The 21,881-nt window shown below is 41.4% G+C and overlaps 1 protein-coding gene across 10 annotated transcripts in view; it reads right to left on the bottom strand.

Annotated features, from left to right (window-relative positions):
• The window catches only part of Peak1 (pseudopodium-enriched atypical kinase 1), a 227,422-nt gene that overhangs the window by 172,065 nt on the left and 33,476 nt on the right, over window positions 1-21,881 (bottom strand). For 6 of the 10 annotated variants that reach the window (XM_087561968.1, XM_087561972.1, XM_087561967.1 and 3 more), the window contains 1 exon segment: window positions 9,682-9,745. The gene's annotated coding sequence lies outside the window, so the exon portion shown is untranslated. 10 annotated transcript variants of the gene reach the window in all.

The raw sequence follows: 21,881 nt of genomic DNA on the forward strand, positions 1-21,881 counted from the left end.
GTGATCTTTCCTAAGATCACTGCCTCAGAGCCTTTGCCAGAGCCTTTGTTAGATATTTATACAGATGGCTCCAAAACAGGTGTAGGTGACTATATGGTTGATTCTCAAGAACCAGTATTAATTCAATACAGTCCAGGTACCCCCTAAATTACAGAATATAAAATTGTATTGAAAGTTTTCAAAAGATTTCATGATTATTTTAATTTAATTTCTGATTCTGCTTATGTAGTTAATGCTGTGCACTCACTTGAAATTGCAGGGCCAATTTGGTCGAGTAGTACCGTATGTCAAATTCTTTTAGAATTACAAAATTTGATTTGGGCCAGAAAAAATAAAATTTTTATACAACATATTCGAGCCCATACTAATTTGCCTGGTCCCATGACCAGTAATAACACCCTGGTGGATGCTAGTACTCGTAGAGAGTTTATTTTTCATGCCACTCCGGTTGATCTCGCTAGAGGATTTCATCAAAAGTTTCATGTACCTGCTTTTACTCTTCAACAAAAATTTAAAAATCTCTAGAGCTGCAGCTTGTGATGTGGTGTTACGTTGCCAAAATTGTGTTCAATTTCACCACCCTCCTCATGTGGTATTAACCCTCGTGGTCTGATCCAGCTAAAACTTTGGCAGATGGATGTCACACACATATCTCAATTTGGAAATTTAAAATATGCTCATGTTTCTGTTGATACCTATTCCGGTATTATACATGCTACTCTGATGACTGGTGAAAAGGCTCGTAATGCCATTAGCCATTGCTTAGAGGCATGGGCAGCCTGGGGAAAGCCTGATAGTCTCAAGACAGACAACAGGCCTGCCTACACTGCAAAGTCCTTTCAGGCATTTTGCCAGACAATGCAGGTCAAACATACTACAAGATTGCCATACAATCCCCAAGGTCAAGGAATTGTGGAAAGAGTACATCGTACCTTAAAAGAGCTTATACAAAAACAAAAAGGGGGAATTGCCAGCAGCTGAACACCAAAAGAACAACTTTCTTTAGCTCTTTTTACTCTAAATTTCTTAATTTTGGATGCGCATGGCCGTTCTGCCATGGATCGCCATGCTGCTACTACACCTATAACTAATGTAGAAGTAAAGTGGAAGGATGTCTTAACTGATGAATGGCGTGGCCCAGATCCCGTGATTTCGAGATCTAGGGGAGCGATTTGTGTTTTTCCGCAGAATCAAGAAAATCCAATTTGGGTACCTGAGTGTTTGACTCGAAAATTGCCTTCTGCTCTTCCTGAAGATGAGACTACGAACCCTACTATTACTACTGGGAATGGTAATACAGGTTAATTCGCTCACCCTGTGGGCTATTGCCAGATCCTGGCCAGTACCCATGCCAGTTCATAGCAATTCTACTGTTTTGAGAATAAGACTGACAAGCATAATCTCTGGTCTTGGTTTCAATGGGTGCTGTCCAATGAGCAAGGGGCATATACATCCCTGACCCCCTTTGCTAGGTTGATGGGAGAGAACTTCGTGCTGTATAATGTTTCAGCTACCAGAAAAAGGTGATACCAGGTTGATCAATATTCAATATAATAAACTCTTGGTAAATAATACTGCCACTAGTACTTCAGTACGTGCTAGATCACCTTTTTTCTGATAAGCACTAATGTAAGCAGTGGTGCTTTAAATTGTAATAGCTCTGATGTAGTCTGCTATTTAGCTGAATGCTGGGATGGCACTAATGACACCGCAGTGATGGTTAAGATTCCCTCCTTTGTGCCAATCCCAGTGGAGGCAAACCCAGATAGCTTTCCTATTCTTAATTTGCTGAGAGCCAAAAGAGATTTTGGAATTACGGCAGCCATAATTTCAGCCATTGTGCTGTCTGCTGCCGCAGCTACCACAGCTGAAATCGCTATGACCAATCAAATACAGACGGCTGAGACTGTCAATCAGATTGTAGAAAGAACTGCAGTGGTGCTAGAGATACAAGAAGAATTTAATACCAATTTGGCATCTGGCCTTCTATTAGCCAATCAAAGGATAGATTTAGTTCAAGAACAAATTGAAGCACTGTATCATATGACACAGCTGTCTTGTGTTTCCTCCCTTAGAGGTTTATGCATTATTCCTTTGTGAGCTAACTTTTCTCAGAATTTTCAACAGAGCAAAGAAATATCGAATTATCTGAAAGGAAACTGGTCCATGAAAGCAGAGCAACTATCAAGACAATTGCTGATGCAGATTGCTGTCCTCAACAGCACTAGGCTGGACCCCATCACAGTTGAAGACTTTACCTCATGGATTACCAATGCTTTCTCCCTTTTCAAGGAGTGGGCGGGCATGTTTGTCCCGGGGAGCTATTGTCCTCCTGGGATGCGGAGTAGGTCTCTGGCTTATTGGCTGTTTAAAAAGAGAACATGCCAGACACAAAATGGTTGTTTACCAGGCTATGACCACCATTAAAAAGGGTGCTTCTCCCAACATATGGCTGGCCTCTTTGAAAGATCAAGAGTTCGCCCTAGATCATTTTTGTCACAGTCATGTGGAGTCATTGTATCCAGGGACGGGCAACTTTCCTCGAACTCGGACCAACCTAAGACACGGGGCCCGGTGGCGATAGGGTAACTCTATGACGGGTAAGGCCGAGTTTGGATGAGAACGACCTAAGACAGGAGCAATGACAAGATTGACGTGACACCCAGATCTAGACCAGTCATTTTATTAAACAAAAAAGGGGGAGATGTAGAGAGCGGCGCGGCGAAACAAAGATGGCGCCGACATCCAGCCTTGTCTGGATATAAACGACTTACTGCGCATGTGCAGGCTTGTCCCCTTGCTAGGGCTCCCTCTAGTGGTGAACAGCGGTACTGCACATGTGCGGTTTATTCACCAGGTGTTAGTTGACTGTTAATATGCTAATGAGGTGATTCATTCTCCGCCAATCCCTGGAGGACAAGTAGTGGGGTGATCCAAGCCCCACCAATCCCTGAGAGATAATTAGCATACTGTTGTCTATATAAGCCGAGCGATTTTGCTGCTCGGAGTCCCTGTTCAAGAGAGCTGTAACACTAAGAGAGCTGTAACACTAAGAAGAGCTGTAACACAGTAAAGGCTTGCTCGCAGAAGAATCCTGTTGCCACGCGTCGTTCTTGCTGGCGGGACATTGGGCGCGCGACAGTTCTGGTGCTACATTTTAGCTTAGTTTATAAACCTGGAATCAGAAAGGTGTTTGTGAGAAGACTGTTTCATTTTGCTGAACTGACAGGGATAAGCCCTTGGGAGAAAGGCCAACTCAAGCAGGATGGAAACAGATGTGAGCAGTCAGTTTTCTTGTCTGCTCAGCGCTTTTTTGACTACACTGTACCAGCTCTGACACCACCCAGACATCAGTGGATAGAGTGAAACAGTCATTTCTCAAGAGTTTGAGAACTATAAGGTTCTCCCTTCCTCCAAAATAACCTTACTAGGGAAAGAATAACAAACAACAGGAAAAAAAAGTCAAAGATACAGAAACAGTTGAAGAAAACAATAATAGGTTTTACTTTCCTGGAAAGAAAGGAATGAAGATACACAGAAATGAAAAGAAGAAAGCAAGCATCCACACATAACAAATAGAAAATGCATTCATTCTCTGGCTACTTAAAAATCATTTACTAGGTTTACTATTACATTAGATACTGTTTCAGATCCTAGGAATACAGCAGTAAGGCACACTGTCCCTTGTGCCAGGAGAGATAAATGCAAAATAAACAACAATCAGTGATTAGGTGCTAAGGAAATACACAAGTCATGAAACAAACCAGGGTGGGTGCACTCATTTCTCGTGAGCTAACACGGAAACCTCATTGAAGAACAGACATTAAAATGGGAAAGATCCAGCAATCAACAGGCTGAGGAAAACTACTGCCTACAAGGATGGTAGTATATGATTCTAAAGCTGGAATAAACTTTCTATGTTCACAGGACAGAAAAGAAAGTCAGCACTGCTCTAGTCTCGTGGATTCTGGTGTTTTTAAGAACAGTAGCACCTAAGACCTCAAAGTACCACAACCATCTCAAAGTCATCACTTGGGGGAAAAATTACAACTATGAAAAATGAGCTCCTGATACATAATTCTACACAGTTATGGCCACTGGGGAATCTTTAACAGAAAAAAAGAGAACCTCACGTTAAACAGTGACTCGAAGGCTGTGGGTCAGAAAAGATCAGTGTGAGGGTCCTGTCATTCACCCTGAAAGGAACAGAATTCCAAGTAAGATCAGTATCTAGAGCCTGTGCCTGAACAAGGGAGCTTATGAGCTTCAAGGGCAGCATCAGGATGAAATCCAGACAGAAGCAAACACTCCTGTCTACTGTCTTAATTCTTCTTGACAACTACCTCTCAGGTACTTCAGAGGCTTTTCTTATTTAATATAAACCAGAGAACTATAAAAACGCACTAACACAAATGTTTAGATAATGTAGAAACATTTCCCCCATTTAACACCTTTCCTAAATTATGAAGTAAATGGAAATCTTTCTTTCAGACAAGCTCCCAACTCAGGTTCCTCTTGCCTCAGCCTCCGGAGTGTTATAATCACAGGCATGAGCCATTGCATCTGGACAAATTAAGAACACTATTCACCCATTTTCCTGATAGAAACGTGGTTCTCAACCTTCCTAATATGGCAACCTTTAATCATTTCCTCATCTTGTAGTGACATTCAACCATAAAATTATTTCCCTTGGTACTTTATAATCGTAATTTTGCTATGGTTACTAACCATAATGTAAGTATCTGATATGCAGAATATCTGATAAGTGACCCCTGTGAAAAGATCATTTGAACACACACACACAAAGGGGTCGTGACTCACAGGTTGGGAACCACTATGCTCGAACCATTTGGCTTGGACCCATGGCTCCAGCATATGTAGCAGAGGATGGCCTTATCTGGCATCAATGGGAGGAGAGGCCCTTGGTCCTGTGAAGGCTCGATGCCCCAGTGTAGGGGAATGCCAGAGTGGTGAGGTAGGAAGTGGGTAGGAGAGCACCTTCATAGAAGCAGAGGGAGTGGAGATCAGATGGGTGGGTTGCAGAGGAGAAACTGGGAAAGGGGATAACATTTGAAATGTAAATAAATAAAATATCCAATTAAAAAAAAAGAGTGTTATACAAAAAAAGCTTATTTGGCTTATAAGTATATATAATAAACAGCTCTATGCCTTAAAAATAAGCTATACCTATTAAAAACATTAGCTTGGGGATTAATTAGAACAAAGTACAATGACATTCTGTATATGAATGCCAGTGTGCAACCTACTTGTTATGCTGACTTTAAAACTTAATAAACACTTAAAAGAGAAAACTAGCTATCATACTTGAAAGACAACCACATTTTACAGCACTGAAGGATTCCCAAATATAGACTCTACGTTATATAATATTAACACGACATTTTAATGGTGCTGTAATGTTAAAATTTCCAAGTTATGCTATCAAACATACATTTTTCTACAATACCATTTTGTTTAGACATTAACCATTACTGAGAACAAGCAAAGGGGGGAAATGGAGATCAAAGCTTGCCTTAGCTGAGGTACATGGCAATAGGTCTTCACCTAAGCCATGTGTTTAGAAACATGAATAATGACTGGCATCATACTCTGCATGTGGAAGTTCAGTAATTTCCCTCACATTTCCCTCAATAGGAAAACGAGGCACCACCACCCACCACATTAGACTCATTGTAATTATTAATGAAACAAAACAGGTGAAAATTAATGGAACCTGGTCTTACCATCTGACAACATGTGTAACAGCAAGAGAAACGAGGGTAAACAAAAGAGGAAAATAATTCTGTATTCTAAGTTATAAGAACTGAACATAACGGTAACTGCGCTTAGCCAGCCTGGCAGAGAAGGAGCTAAGAGCTTGCTTCAGCTCTGAATCCGGAAGCCCGGTTATTCAGCACTTTCTCATGTACACACCAACTGGTCTTCACAATATGGCTGACTCAGGAGCACACGGAAGTCACCAAATGTCAGCTTGCTGGACTGGAATCATGACTAAAACCTATGACACATCCTCCCACCTCCTGAAACAGTGACTGAAAGCCTTTCTTACACATAACTGAGTACACAAAGAAAAAATGCTTCGGCAAGCAGTGGTTTATTCAATCAATAATCGTGTCACATCCCAGGATACAGTCCCATGCTGTGTTTAGCAGAATCAATCAGTTTCTCAATTCAAAAATGTTCATTATAAAAATAAAGTACCAAGCTGGGCGGTGGTGGCATATGTCTTTAATCCCAGCACTCTAGAAGCAGAGGCAGGCAGGTCTGGTCTATAGAGTGAGTTTCAGGACAGCCAGGACTATACAGAAAGCTGTCTTGAATTATCCCCACCCCCCAAAACAGAATAATTTTCCAAAGACAAGTTTTTTAAGAACATTTTCCAAACTGAAACTTTAATTACTATTAGCTTAAGACAAAGTAGACAATCATTTTTATTGTGCTTATTCATAGATTTCAACCTTACAGCTGGGTACTGACTTTCTGGGTATTTTATCATAATCAAAAAGTTTGCTGTTTCCAGCATCAATGGCTCTGCTATTCATATACTTTACGTTTCTTAATCAACTCTTTAAATTGTCCTTCCATTACTTCATACTCAGAATTTAAGCTAATTCTTCTGCAAATAGGTCAATCAGTTCCTCTACTTAGTCAAGATGATTTACTCTCACACAATAATTATTTTATAAATACGGCATTATTAGGCAGCTGGGAAACTGATTAAAAGAAAATCTGGAAGCCAGCCAACTGAATAGTACAGCACTTAAGTCACATTTTATCAGATGTGTCTCAAGTCACTAAGAAAACAGACATCTGCTTGGTACTTGTGTGCAAAGCTGTACAGGTAGAAGAGCGAACCTACCTGCAAAAGCAAGACTTGGTAGGAAGAAAAGGTCAGCGGTGATCACAAGAGATGTTCCACAGGTAACGTGAGAGATTTGAATGTAATCTCCAAGAATACATGACACACCGAAAGGTTCTGGGTACAAGTATGAAAACCAGACAAACTTAAGGAAGTCTTTCTGGACATACAACAAAAAGACAGACTAAAATTTCTAAAAGCTCAGAACAATATAGCCTGGCAGGCCTACTGGAAGATTCTTAGCCCACTGCTTCCTTTAGATCACAGGAGTAGGCCTCCTTCGAGGGCCACATCTCTTCTAAGTAGTAAGCAGTACTGAGCACCAAAGGAAGTGCTACTGAGCCTCACTCCCAGAGGCTACTCTCCACCTCCCTGGAATCCCAGAACGCCCTGGGTCCGCTTCCCAGACAGTATGTGATCCTCTAGGACTAAAGGGAAGATGAGTGAAAGGCACTGAACCCTGGTAAGCGGCTGTGCACACAGCCCTGACATTTGGCCACAGGATTCTTGCTCTTTTCACCAGACTTGACCACAGTCAGGAGGCTGCAGCATCTGAAGGGAATTGCAGGGGTAATGCCACACCACATGCCCCACAGTGACCAAGCTTTGAAGCATAGCTGCATTTCTAGATCAGATGCCATCATTCAGAAGTTTCTCTGTGGCCCTCAGTGTGCAGGTCCTTTGACATCCACTCCCCGGAAGCCAGGGAATACGAAAGATTTGGTCCCGAGGCCTCCCTCAGCCTGTTTCCACTCTTATCTCATCTATCAGTCCTTCGCCTGCCCTGGATCCACAGAACTTCCTATGGGCCACCTCCTCTATGCTGCTGCCTGACAGCAGGAGCTTACACTTTCATAGGCTCAGCCTCTTGTCTAACCCAATTCAGCCAAACGGTTAAAGGATTTTATTCTAACCCTTTTTAAAAAGCTGACTACTCCTCTTGCTCATCTCTTGCTCTTCCCCTCTGCCCACTCTGTCCCTTCTCTCTCTACTACCTTCCCCCTTCGCTCCACATGTCCATGGCCTGCCTCTCCTCTTCCTCTTCTTCATCCTCTTCTTCCTCCTCTTCTTCTCCCCACCCATGCCCCTACTACCCTTTTAACTCCCCTCCCCATGCCCTGAATAAACTCTATTCTATACTAAAAATAAAAAGCTGACTACCCAGAAGGTCTTTCTCTAGCCCAGGGTCTAATATAAACAATAGAATATAGCATCACTCTGCTACAAAAGGTAATGGGGTACTGACATATGCTACAACATGAATGAACCCTGAAACCTTAAAGAATGTGAAAGAAACGTCCAGAATGGATCAGCGGCCAGCATGCATATCAGAAGCCGACAGGAGTGAATACTGACTGTGATTTATTACTGAAATATTTCAAAATTAGACTGTGGTGATGGTCTCTAAATATAACAAAAAGTATTGAACTACATACTTTAAGTGAGTCAGTTTCATAAGATCTAAATTATTTCTCCGTAAAGAAGTGTTATGAACGAAACAATCATATTTAGGACACTAGTGAGTTGGGGGAAAACATGCAGAAAGACTAGATTACAATGTTCTCTGAAAAGAATCTAAAATATTATGCAATCCAAAGGCACTGAAGGATTCTGAGAATCAGACAGGCAGGCTGGCATTTATATCACAGGAAAAAAATATCATGTTGACAGTGACAAGAATGGCCTGGAGCAGCTGGACTCCAGGTAGAAAGACTAGACTAGAGATTTAATGGTCAACTTCAAAGTTTTCAAATGAAGGTGAAGGAAAACTTTGGAGACCAGGTTTCATGCATTAATCTGTCTAGCCTTAAGCTCTTGAGGTAGGGGACCTTGAACTTCTGGTCCCCCTGTCTCCTACTCCAGGTGCTGGTATTACAGGCATGCCTACCAAGCCTAGTTAATGTCGTGCTGGGAGGCAACCTAGGGCTTTGTAAGCATTAGGTAAGTACTACACCAGCGGAGCCTGCCATCTGCAGCCTACACCCAACCATTTTTTAAACAGAAAATTTGGAAATGTACAGGACTAAAGCCAAGCCAGGTAAGAAAACAGACAAGACTTTAGTATTGTCTTTAGAGTAGAATGTTATCTACAGAAGTGTTCGGTAAAACAAAAACTGTGTGTGGAAACCAATTAGCACACTAATGGATACACTTATTACATAAGGCCAATAGAGAGAATTACGGAAAGTAATCGAGTCTAAGGACTAGAGCTGTATGAAACTCTTTATCAACTGGCCTACTAAAATAGCAATTGTCTCAATCTGACTTAACTAGTAGAGGGTTTGTCTTTAAACATATCAGATTAGGGTGTGATGGTGCACACTTTCAATTCCAGCATACAGAAGCAAGAAGCAGGTGGATAGACCTGTGTGAATTCAGGTCATATTGGCCTACAAAGGAAGTTCCAGGTCAACCAGAGATATATAGTGAAACTGTCTATAAATCAATATGTAAGTATAAATTGAAAAATTAAAGCCATCTATTGCCTTTGATTATTTAACATTACGCTAATGCCACAATTTTCCTTCAGTGTGTCAGATCAGCAGCATATACTTAACTCCATTTTCAAGTAGAGAAGGCAAAGAAACAATACTCCAACGTATCTTAGCAACGGAGTCAGTTTATTTCCCAAACTAAGCCACAAACTATAAATATTCAGACCACAACGTAGCATTACAAAAAAAGTTTTGCTTCCTATTGAAACACTTAGGAAAAGATATTACCACCTTTAATTTTCACAAGCAACTCATTCTCATTATAAACTATATATAACATGCCAGATACATTCATAAATATCTCACCTTAGGTTTTCTAGGCAAATCACCAAGAAACAACTACAGCATAAGACTTGGGTTGGATAGACACCTGAAATGAAAAAGAAGAAAAAAAAAAAAAAAAAAAAAAACATGGTCAATGAAACTATATCTGAGCTGGCATCTTACTTCCTCACATAAGGAAACTTTAACTTGATTATTTACTCCCTAATTCTTTTGTGATCACAATGTTTTTTTTTTTTTTTAAGTTGGCCTCACACCCTGATGATTCCTTGTCATCCATACACTGATATATAGAAGACCTGGTGAGTCTGTATCTCTGTCAATGTCTGTCTCTTCTTTTACATGAACTACTTCTATGCAGGTGGGTCTCAATGGATTTTTTTTTCTCCATCTTTATTAAATTGGGTATTTCTTATTTACATTTCAAATGTTATTCCCTTTCCCAGTTTCCAGGCCAACATCCCCCTAACCCCTCCCCCTCCCCTTCGATGTGGGTGGTCCCCTCTCCTTCGATGTGGGTGGTCCCCTCTCTATCCTCCCCCCATTACCGCCCTCCCCCCAACAATCACGTTCACTGGGTTCCAGCCTTGGCAGGGCCAAGGGCTTCCCCTTCCACTGGTGCCCCTACTAGGCTATTCATTGCTACCTATGAATTTGGAGCCCAGGGTCAGTCCATGTATAGTCTTTGGGTAGTGGCTTAGTCCCTGGAAGCTCTGGTTGGTTGGCACTGTTGCTCATATGGGGTCTCAAGTCCCTTCAGCTCTCACAATGTCCTTTAGAAGACTGAACCAAGTCCAAAATTAAGAGTTCTTGAGTCTGGGGAGATGAGTCAGAGCATGTGCTGGCTAGTTTTATATCAACTTGACATAATCCATACTCATTTGGGGAGAGGGAACTTCTGATTAAGAAAATGTCCCCACCAGACTTGTCTGTGGGCAAGCCTGTGGTGCATTTTCATTACTGATAATTGATGTGAGAGGGCCCAGCCGACTGTGAGTGGTGTGACACTAGCTGGTGATCCTGGAGCTATAAGAAAGCAGGCTTGAACAAGCTATGGGGAGTTAGGAAGCCACTCTTTTGTTCTAGTTCCTGCCTCCAGGTTCCTGTCCTGGATACTCTCAGTGATGGATTTATAAGATATAAGTTTAAAAGCTATAAAATATTCTCTTTCAAAATAAAACAAGAAAGAAATGTCTGACTTTCTATTGCCTTTGATTATTTAATGTTATGTTTTGTGCTAGGAATTGAAAAGAGGGTCTTACACATGCTAAAGCTAGCATTCCACCTCTGAGCTACATTCCCTACCTTGTTAATTAAATGTTAATGATAATATTCATCATTAAAGCTGTGTGGGTGCACATGCGTATGCAAGCTGGTATGGTTTAAGAAGTATGTTGTGTGCCCTTATCAGCACTCTTTTTTACCTTAAGAGAGGAGCTCTCACAGATCCTGGAGCTCACAGGTAGCTGGCTATGAGCTCCTGGGATGCACCTGCTTTTGCCTGCAAGATGGGGTTGCAGGTATGTTTGTGGCCCTGATCTGCTCTTTTATGTGGATGCCAGGGAGCCAAGCTTGAGTTTTTGTGTTAGTGTAGCAAGTCCTGTGTCTTAGTGTTCCTACTGCTATGATAAAACTGTATGGGCTTCAATCCTCAGGAGAAAAGTCAGCAACTGCCTCTGTACTTAGTGTACTTAGTACATAGTGTACTAGCACTATGGTGGCCATCATGTCCACAAAAACAAACAAACAAACAAACAAACAAACAAACAACAGAAACAATTTGAAAACTATGAAGCACAAAAGTAAGCCAATAGCATATTATATATAAAATCTTAATTAAAAAGAACATAAAAGTCTTATAAATATGAAACACAATTCTATTTTATACTGGCAAAAAAAGAAATCAAATTAAAATGAGCTAGCATCATCTTTTGTCCATGAAGTTAGAGTTGTTTTTAAAATGCTGGCCATATATGAAGCTCCAGACCGTCTTAAGCTTCAAGGCAAGATGACTTGATGGTTCAAGGTACATGCTGCCAAGCCTGATACCTGAGTCCAGTCCCTGGGACCTCCACAGAGTAAGGAGAGGACTGACCCCTTTAGGTTGTCCTTGACTACACATGTCCACAATGGCATGCTTGAGCTCCCTACCATATAAATAAAAGTAAAAAACAAAACAAAACAAAATATGTTTTTCAGCTCACAGTAAGACTGCACCTCGGAACCTTCTTCAAGTTCAGTATCAAGCCTATGTTACTGCTAAGTGGTACATCTTTGGGTATGAACTTTAAGCCACTACACAACGAGAAGAACAACACATTTCCACTGGGATTAGAGAAGCAACTGACAGTACACATGAAATCTGTGGAGATGACTGTTAACTAAATGACTCAAAAAAAAAACCCAAAAAACAAAAACAAAAACAAACAAACAAAAAAAAAAAAAAAAAAACCCTAGGCTCCCCGTTGATATAAATGGCAGGTACAAAAAAAAAAAAAAAAAAACAATAAAATTTGTTGTAATAAGCCACAGAGATTTGAGGGAATTGCTTGTTACTATAGCATAACATAGGCTGTTCTGACTGCTATGAAATTAAATAATATAATATATTTAGAATACATATAAAGGCTATTTTTGTGTACTGTTCTTGATCATGTAAAGTAGTAAAAATCTTTCTGAAAAGCAATTTGTAATAGTCAACGAGAACCTTAAAAAGCTCAAACCCTGGGCTAGAAGGCTAGCCAGTGAGTTCTTAGCCACTAGCTCTGCACTTGCTCTGCGGGCATGAGGCCCCAAATTAGAATCCCCAGCATCCACATAAGGCTGACATGGCTCCATGTGCCCATGACCACAGTATATAGGGGCAGAAACAGGCCAAGTCAGAGCTCACTGCCTCAGGGTAATAAGGCCAACAGCAACAGGGGGGCCACCCGATCTCCTGATCTGGCCTCCCCATGCATGTACGTTGGCAAACACCTGCATACTCATATGCATTCACTATCTATACAGACAACAAACACTTGAGTCAATCCTTTAAACCAGTAACCTCTCTTCCAGCTTTTCTTTTAAATAAGCAGTAGGGTGGGAGATAGGGAAAGGAATGGGTAAGGGGAAGAATTAATCAATATTGAGGATGTATAAAAAGATCCTATGATGACCTACCACTTCATAAGCCAATTTAAAAAGACAATTAAAAAGAAAATGGAAGTATCCCACATGGGCAGCTAATGTTGCTTCCAGTAGCTGTAGGTTATTAGACAGAGATCCCAGTGCTGGGTATGGGAACTTTCCTGAGGGAGGGTCAGGGAGGTTCATGAGGGTCCCAAAACAATACAAGCCCTTGGCTACCACTGCTCTTGCTTCCCCACCGGAAACAGATGATAAATAAGGCCCTAATGATGAACCACGACACCACACACTACTTTTGCAAGACAGAGCCATTAAGCTAGAACTGAGCCGGAAGCCTTCTCCCTGCTGGCTATCTTTCACGATACTAGTGAGCTGTTGGGGGAAAAAAGTCATCAAGTCTTACCCCACCGTGAACTCTGTGTGCAACAATACCAACCTGTCAGACAAGATGTACCCACAAGAGGTATGACTACCACCAACTTTCTAATTGGATCTGAGGCCCATTCTGAGGGGAGGAAATCATCTCTGACACTGTAAATATATGGTCAAAAGCCCATTGCTGGAAAGGAAATGGGCCCTATGAGGAACCAACTATACATGTTTGGCTAAGTGACGTTTATCAAGCTGCCCTCTAAATATTTATGTTTATATACACAGGTTAGTACTGAGCTCAGCCTTGGCCAGAAAAAGTTCTTTTTGTATTGGGCAGTAGTGAATACAAAGACTCAAAGTGATAGGAATCCGTGACTGTTGAATGGTCAGCTAAACAGGACACCTATGGGCTTAGAGACATCCCAGAGGTGGGGGCAGAAAGAACAGGAGAGATGGAAGCTGGGGAGGAGTGCTGGGAAACTCTACCTTCTGGACATGGCACAGCTACTGGGCTAACGGTATGGTTGACTGCACAAGACCTGAGCAAGACTAGACCTGTCAAACACTCCTGTATGCCTGGGGGAGGAGCTTATCAGGCTCCATCCCTCCTTAAAAAACTAGGGGCTGGGGATTTAGCTCAGTGGTAGAGCGCTTACCGAGGAAGCGCAAGGCCCTGGGTTCGGTCCCCAGCTCCGAAAAAAAGAACCAAAAAAAAAAAAAAAAAAAAAAAAAACTACAGGCATTTAAGGTTGCTGAGGGAAGGGAAGTCAATTCCTCAGTAGCGAGTGTAGCCTTTGCTAAAATAATCTCATCCACCCGTGAAAGTAGGAAGGGGTTTGTTGGGAAAGGGAAGGGTTCAGTGGGAAGGAAATGAGAGGATAATGTGGGAGAGAGGAGATAATCAAAACTTCAAGCAAAGAACTCACTTGTATCTATAAAGAGCTAGAAGCTAACAAGGCTAGAAGCCGCTCAATGATTAAGATGTTTTTTAAATTATCATCAAAAAAGCTTAATGTGTAACAACAACAACCGCGACGGTGTGAAGAAGAGAGTAGGTGAAATCATGAACGGCCAAGTTTTGGTTTCTAAATTCTGTAGGAGTTCACTTCAGTCATAAATACGCAACTAGATCAGAAATCAAACTACAACTTGGGAGTCCAAATCTATCCCATGGGCTGCTTTGTCAGGATCTTGCGAGAAGGATGATTTCAACATTTTAAAAATGTCGACAAATAAGAATATGAAAAAAAGGGGCTGGAGAGGCGGCTCAACAGTTATGAGCACTTTCTGTTCTTCCAGAGGATCAGAGTTTGATTCCCAGAACCCACACAGTGGCTCCTAACCGCCATTAACACCAGTTTCAGGGGATTTGATTCTCTTTCCTGGCTTCTGTGGGCACCAGGCATATACGTGGTGTGCATACATGCCGCCCCATGTCCACTTCTTTCCCTTGAGGTAGCAGGGTAGTTGCACACCAGGCTGAACTGGAGGGAGAAAAGTTTAGCTAAGACCGGTGGGTCAGGCACCACCTTGGAACACACACCCAGGAAAGCTTCAGAGAACTGGTTCAGTTTGATCATGGAGCAGGGTAAGAAAGAGGCATTTATGCCCCTGGGGAGATAGACAGGGTCTCTGGAACAAGGTTTGTGGTGCGGTCATGTATAACTGGCCAGAACAGGGGTGTTGGAAGATGCTTCATCTGCATACTCAGGGGCTGTAGGCTGTGTGTGTGTTTATGAACTTCATATAGTCAAACAAGGAGTGAAGCTTGATTCCTGTCAGGATAATAAATTCTGACTAGGATTGATGGTGGGGCAGCTGGCTTCACGGTGCCAGGGAGGGGGAAGGGAGTCAACTCCTGGTGTTCCCATCTGAAGATTCCAAAGTTGAAGCTCTCTGACCCTTCCTGTGTGATCCTGGACCATTACAGTCCCATACACACACACACACACACACACACACACACACACACACACACACACACACACACACACACGCAGGTAAAAGATACACTAAAAACAAAGAATAAGAGTATGTGATATAGATATTCTGTGCCCACAAAGCTTCAAATTATATCTGATCCTTTACCAAGAATTTGCTGGCTTCTGGACTAATTAAGTATTTTATAAAGAGATAAAACAGGAGCTAGAAAGATGACATGGCAGTTAAGAACACTAGCTGCTTTTTCAGAGGACCTGGGTTCAATTCCCAGCACCCTCACAGCAGGTAACATCCATCTGTAACTCAGGGGAATATGGCACTCTCTTGTGGTACTGCATGTATGTGATACAAGCAGGCAAAACACCCACATACAAACAAATAAAATTTTTCACATAAATAAACAAGTAAGCAGTCAAGTTCCCAGCTAAATGTACACACAAGCAAGATTATTTGTGAGTTAGATAGCACAAGGAGCAAGTAAGTAACGTCAGACTGATATCAAGGAGAGAATACCAAGATTGTCTCTCTGTCTCTCTCCTCCGCTCTGTCTGTCTGCCTGCTTTCCCCCCACCCCTGCTGCCTGCTGATATGTAGAACTCTCAGCTACCTCTCCAGCACCATGTGCATCACCATACTTCCCACCATGCTCAACTTCTGAACTGTAAGCCAACCCCTACTAAATGCTGTCCTTTTTAAGAATTGCTGTGGTCATGGTGCCTCTTCTCAGCAATAGAAATCCTAACTAAGCTTGATGACACAGTTTAAAGTTTTGAAGACATTCCACATCAGTGGGCTTTGGTTTCAATGGCTCTACCTTAAGAGACATACCACATCATCAACATCATTGTCAACATCATCATCGTCAGCAGCATCATTCTGCCACCAACAATAACAATGAACTGATCCTGATCACATTATCTTGTAGTTCTTCCAGCAATACCTTTTCTTCAGTTTGACAGCACGTGTTTCAAAATGACAAGTACCAGCATCTGCATCTGCTTGGTCATCTGAGAACTCTGTTCTCTTCCTGACCCCTTCCTTATCTACAATGACTCTCGTGCCGACCACCTCATCTACTTGCTTGTGCCTGTTGGAGTCTTCCGTTACTACCAGCAACAGCACGCAAATCTGCATGCAGACCCACAGACATGTAGGCCATGTCAGCTGGCAAGGACCCAAAATAAATACTTTAAGTTATTAAAACCCTTATATTTAATATGCAAATTATCAGTATTCAAAGTAGTTGAACCACTTCTACTTGAGTTCTGAACCTTTATTAAGATAAAAATGCAATGCACCTGCAAAAATCAAACAAACTCTTCTCCACACCCGCGGATCCCGGCCCGCAGCAGCTCTCTGCTCCCAAACCCCGTGGGAGAGAGACCTCACCGCCTGGTCAGGTGGGCACTCCTGAGGCTGCAGAGCGGAAGAGACCACCAACACTGCCCACCCCTGCCCACATCCCTGGCCCAAGAGGCAACTATATAAGGCCTCTGGGTTCCCGTAGGGGAGGGCCCAGGAGCGGCAGGACCCCTGCGCCTGAGACACCACCGGAACCTGAAGGAAACAGACCAGATAAACAGTTCTCTGCACCCAAATCCCGTGGGAGGGAGAGCTAAACCTTCAGAGAGGCAGAAAAGCCTGGGAAACCAGAAGAGACTGCACTCGGTGCACATCCAGACGCCAGAGGAAAACACCAAACGTCATCTGGAACCCTGGTGCACGGAGGCTCCCGGAAAGAGCGGCGCAGATCTTCCCGGTTGCTGCCGCCGCGGAGAGGACTTAGGCAGTACCCCACGAGCAAACTTGAGCCTTGGAACCACAGGTAGGACCAACTTTTCCCCTGCAAGAAACCTGCCTGGTGAACTCAAGACACAGGCCCACAGTAACAGCTGAAGACCTGTAGAGAGGAAAAACTACACGCCCGAAAGCAGAACACTCTGTCCCCATAACTGGCTGAAAGGAAACAGGAAAACAGGTCTACAGCACTCCTGACACACAGGCTTATAGGACAGTCTAGCCACGGTCAGAAATAGCAGAACAAAGTAACACTAGAGATAATCTGATGGCGAGAGGCAAGCGCAGGAACCCAAGCAACAGAAACCAAGACTACATGGCATCATCGGAGCCCAATTCTCCCACCAAAGCAAACACGGAATATCCAAACACACCAGAAAAGCAAGATCTAGTTTCAAAATCATATTTGATCATGATGCTGGAGGACTTCAAGAAAGACATAAAGAACTCCCTTAGAGAACAAGTAGAAGCCTACAGAGAGGAATCGCAAAAATCCCTGAAAGAATTCCAGGAAAACACAATCAAACAGTTGAAGGAATTAAAAATGGAAATAGAAGCAATCAAGAAAGAACACATGGAAACAACTTTGGACATAGAAAATCAAAAGAAAAGACAAGGAGCTGTAGATACAAGCTTCACCAACGGAATACAAGAGATGGAAGAGAGAATCTCGGGAGCTGAAGATTCCATAGAAATCATTGACTCAACTGTCAAAGATAATGTAAAGCAGAAAAAGCTACTGGTCCAAAACATACAGGAAATCCAGGACTCAATGAGAAGATCAAACCTAAGGATAATAGGTATAGAAGAGAGTGAAGACTCCCAGCTCAAAGGACCAGTAAATATCTTCAACAAAATCATAGAAGAAAACTTCCCTAACCTAAAAAAAGAGATACCCATAGGCATACAAGAAGCCTACAGAACTCCAAATAGATTGGACCAGAAAAGAAACACCTCCCGTCACATAATAGTCAAAACACCAAACGCACAAAATAAAGAAAGAATATTAAAAGCAGTAAGGGAAAAAGGTCAAGTAACATATAAAGGCAGACCTATCAGAATCACACCAGACTTTTCGCCAGAAACTATGAAGGCCAGAAGATCCTGGACAGATGTCATACAGACCCTAAGAGAACACAAATGCCAGCCCAGGTTACTGTATCCTGCAAAACTCTCAATTAACATAGATGGAGAAACCAAGATATTCCATGACAAAACCAAATTTACACAGTATCTTTCTACAAATCCAGCACTACAAAGGATAATAAAGGGTAAAGCCCAACATAAGGAGGCAAGCTATACCCTAGAAGAAGCAAGAAACTAATCATCTTGGCAACAAAACAAAGAGAAGAAAAGCACACAAACATAACCTCACATCCAAATATGAATATAACAGGAAGCGATAATCACTATTCCTTAATATCTCTCAACATCAATGGCCTCAACTCCCCAATAAAAAGACATAGATTAACAAACTGGATACGCAATGAGGACCCTGCATTCTGCTGCCTACAGGAAACACACCTCAGAGACAAAGACAGACACTACCTCAGAGTGAAAGGCTGGAAAACAACTTTCCAAGCAAATGGTCAGAAGAAGCAAGCTGGAGTAGCCATCCTAATATCAAATAAAATCAATTTTCAATTAAAAGTCATCAAAAAAGATAAGGAAGGACACTTCATATTCATCAAAGGAAAAATCCACCAAGATGAACTCTCAATCCTCATCTTCGGTTGGTTTATATACAAGTGTGCAATTTCTAGGCTTGAAAGTAAAATGATGCTATCTGGTGCTGGATAGAAGAGCCTTATTTTTTATTATGGCAGCTTGCTATTTTTGTAACATGGTGATTTGGTTGAACACAATAAAGTACAGTAGTAACTGATCTCCCCTTCTTCCTGGATGAGTGAGGAGATGATTAAATGTTGATGTCAGCATCCTTGAGCATATTCAGATGAGCTTCTGCTTCTGTTGAAAAGGATGCTGTGTTTGATTGTGGTCCGAAGCTTTGAAGCACTACTTGGCATCTCCTTCCTTGGAGGTCTCACTGTTTAAACATAACAGATTTGATAGCTTGTTGATAAGGTGAGGTCCAGCTTTTCTCCACTAGGTCATCTTCATGTGAATCTGGTGGTTATACGGTTTTGTTCTAGGGATATTTCATTTTTTTAATAACGGTTTTAGCTGACATTCATGGAGAGAATGAATCCTTAGAACTGTGCCACTAGTGAAAGGAAATCCTGTCTAGAGTATGTTTCTTTACAAAGCTGTGTCACACCATCCTTTGGGCCCTCTGCTGGAAAAGTAGAATCAAGTCTCAAATAATGCCTTTTAAATTGTATCCTCTAGTATTATAGATGTAGGACAGTACTGTATCATACCTCTGTGGATGTAAAATAGCTTGTACTTGCTTTATGATACGTAGTAGTGACCGTGCTTTATCAGAGCTGTTTTTAATGATGTTGCTCAGAATGTTTTCTTTCCAGATGATGATTGAGAAGCTAATTTAAAAAAAAAAATGGTGTCAGGTACCACAAGAGTAACAGAACTGTGCTGTTTTCTCGGGTTTTGTTTTTTTACTTTTTTTTTTTTTTTTAATGGAGTGTGCTGGATGTCTCTACAGTTTTGTTCAGATGACTGCAGAACCTGGAAAAGCTGTTGCTGCTGTTGATGCATAACACACTGCTATTATTGGTCTTTTTATATAAATATAAATATATATATATACAGATATATAATTTGAATTTTTGGAAACTTTAGCTGTGCTGTCAACTTTGGAAAAAAGTATCCCCGTTTACTGTGTTGAGTTGGCACTGTACAGAAATTAACAGCCATATTGGTCTAGAAATGTTGAACTTAAGTTTTTTCCATTTGTACAGGGGTAACACACTGTATTAAATATGTAAGGTCTTATCTACGTGGGTTTGATTACAAAAACTAATAAAGTATTCTCTAAATTTAGAAAAAAAAGGTTCAACTATTCTTTTTATAACATTAAGCACATCAAAAAGGCTAAGTTTTTCACATGCTGAATACTTTAGTTTCCTTTTCACTGACTAAATTTATGCTACAAATGGTAACAACTGATATTCCTTTCAGTCTAATCTAATTCAATGCTATCTAAATATGTGCCCAATAATATTGGGATATGATACACATTTCATTGGAAATAGTCTTTACTAATTAGACTATTTGGAAATAAATGATAAGTAATGTTGATGATTAAAAATGAAGCTATCAGAAAACCTAAAACCACTCCTATTCAAAACCATCTTTGAAACAAACCATTAGCAACTCAAATCTTTACTGTCACCTTTAACACTAGATATAAACACACACCAAGACAACCATTTTCACTACTTAGTTTCAAAAGAGAAAATTCCTAATTAGGTACTTAGAAAAACATCACTTGCAGCTGGGCTTAGTGGTATATGCCCTTAATTCCAAAACTCAGAAGCAAAGGCGGGTGGACCTCTGTGAGTTCTAGGTCAGGCTGGTCTACATAGTAAGCACCAGGACAGCCAGGACTACACGGAGAGTCAGTGCCTCAAAATAAAACAGAAAGGAAGAAAGGGAGGAAGACAGAAGAACAATCACTTGCTCAGTTTATATTCCACACAAATTCTAGCACAGAAAAGATGCTTTCAGATGACTCAGTAAGCTAAATTGTCAATGTCTTACAGGGTTATCATTGTTGAGATGAAACACAATGACTAAAGCATCCTGGGAAGGAGATGGTTTATTTGGCTTAATTTCCACATCACTGTTCATCACTGAAGGAAGTCAGGACAGAAACTCAAACAGGACAGGAACCTGGAGGCAGGAGCTGATGCAGAGGCCATGAAGGGGTGCTGCTTACTCACTTGCTCCTCATGGCTTTGTCAGCCTGCTTTCTTATAGAACCTAGGAATGGTTACCACCCACACTAGGGTGGGCTCTTCGACATCGATCACTAAGTTAAGAAAAGGCCCTAGAATAGCATTTTTCAATCTGTGGGTCACTACACCTTTGGAGGAAAAAGACCCTTTCACAGGGGTCACTTAAGACCATCAAAAACCAAAGATATTTACACTGCAATTTTTAACAAAAGCAAAATTACAGTTACAAAGAAGCAATGAAACTAATTTTATAATTGGGTTTTCTGCAACATGAGGAACTGTATGAAAAGCTCACAGTTATTGGGAAGATTGAGAATCACTGCCCTACAGGTTCACCTACAGCCTGATCTTAATGGAAGGAGGCCTTTTCTCAGTTGAGGATACCTCCTCTCCAGTGACTCTATTTTGTGTTAAGTTGGCATATAACTAGTATAGAGTCATAGGGAAAACATTTTCTCTATTTTCCATAACATGACTGCTGTGGTTCTCAACCTGTGGGTCATGACCCCACTGGGGGAGGTCAAGCAACCTTTTTAATGTGGGTCCACAGATCAGATATCCTGCATACCAAATATTTACCTAACAATTCATAGCAATACAAAATTAAAATTATGAAGAAGCAGCAAGCGTAATTTTATGGTTGGAGTCACCACAAACACAAGGAACTGTATTACAGGGTCACAGCATTAGGAAGGTTGAGAACCACTGCTTTACTGTATTTCAAGGGCCTGAGTCATTCTGGCAATGAAACCAGAACCTACACAGCTACAGATGTCTGACATTTTCCCAAAGTTCTCTGAAATAAAAGAGATGTACAGAGATGTGTTCCCCAACCCCTAAAGTAGAAGATGATGCAGTTTTTGCTGTTGCTGTCTGCTATATTTAGATGGCTTTGAATTAAATTATACAGCATATACAAATACAATCTTGAAGGGGTCCACATAATTGCTTCTGACAATCTGGAAACAAAAGCTGCTATTCATAGAAAAGATGACAGGCACCCGGAATCTGACAGGCTAATTATTTACTGCATTTTCTGCACATTTGAATTTGTAGGCCTCCATAGCCATTAAGCAAAATTAGCTTCATGATGTCAGCCAAAAAGCC

This window comes from Rattus norvegicus, chromosome 8, assembly GCF_021556685.1.
Source record: "Rattus norvegicus strain SHRSP/BbbUtx chromosome 8, alternate assembly SHRSP_T2T, whole genome shotgun sequence".
NCBI lineage: Eukaryota > Metazoa > Chordata > Mammalia > Rodentia > Muridae > Rattus > Rattus norvegicus.